We start from the raw sequence: 814 nt of genomic DNA, 5'->3' as shown, positions 1-814 counted from the left end.
TAAATTTAAGCAGAATTAACTTAGGTGCTCTTGAGTTCAGAGGACCTGATGGAAAACTGCATTTTTTTTCAATAAAAAATATGGTTCAATTATAATATTGTCACTAAAATTAAAATATTTGAAATGTCTAGAAAGTTCCCAGAGGCAGTAGACAGTTTAGTGGCAAAAGTATTTCCAAGTAGAAGTCAAAGGCATGATCAGAATGAATCACTGCCAAGATCAAAAGGGCCAAGAAGTGCAGTGTTTCAAAATTTGTATCAAGAACATTCAGTGCCCTGTGGCTGAGACCACCAATCAGAGTTAACTGTGCTATAAATTTGGATCTGTGTTGGAATGGATACCTATACAGGCCATAAGCAAATGTTTAAAAAGTAATAACTTGAGCAGAACAGTCTGAGCTACTGATTGCTGTCCAAGGGAGGATGGATACTGGTGCTAGCTGAAAAGGGATCAGGACTGAGTGGTGAACAAGAAGCTGTATCCTCCCTGCTGTATTCTAGGGCCTGTATCCTTTTGTTCCAGGATACTCTTTTGGCTACATAGACTTACTTTTCATCTCCTGGAATATTAATTTATCATAGCACAGCTGTGGCTCGGTATATAATGGCCACATCATTGAGGTTGGTCTGTTCTTAATTTAAAAAGGGACATTGCCATGTGCCATTTTGTAATTGATTGCCTTGCTGGGATAGATAAAAGATCTTCTTAATACATTCCAAGTTTTCTGTCTAACTTTCATACTGGCCTCAGTCACAGAATCACAGAATTGTAGGGGTTGGAAGGGACCTCTAGAGATCATCGAGACCAACCCCCC

This window comes from Meleagris gallopavo, chromosome Z (assembly GCF_000146605.3).
Source record: "Meleagris gallopavo isolate NT-WF06-2002-E0010 breed Aviagen turkey brand Nicholas breeding stock chromosome Z, Turkey_5.1, whole genome shotgun sequence".
NCBI lineage: Eukaryota > Metazoa > Chordata > Aves > Galliformes > Phasianidae > Meleagris > Meleagris gallopavo.
The sequence above is the reverse complement of the archived record's forward strand: the minus strand, read 5'-3'. Positions refer to the sequence as shown.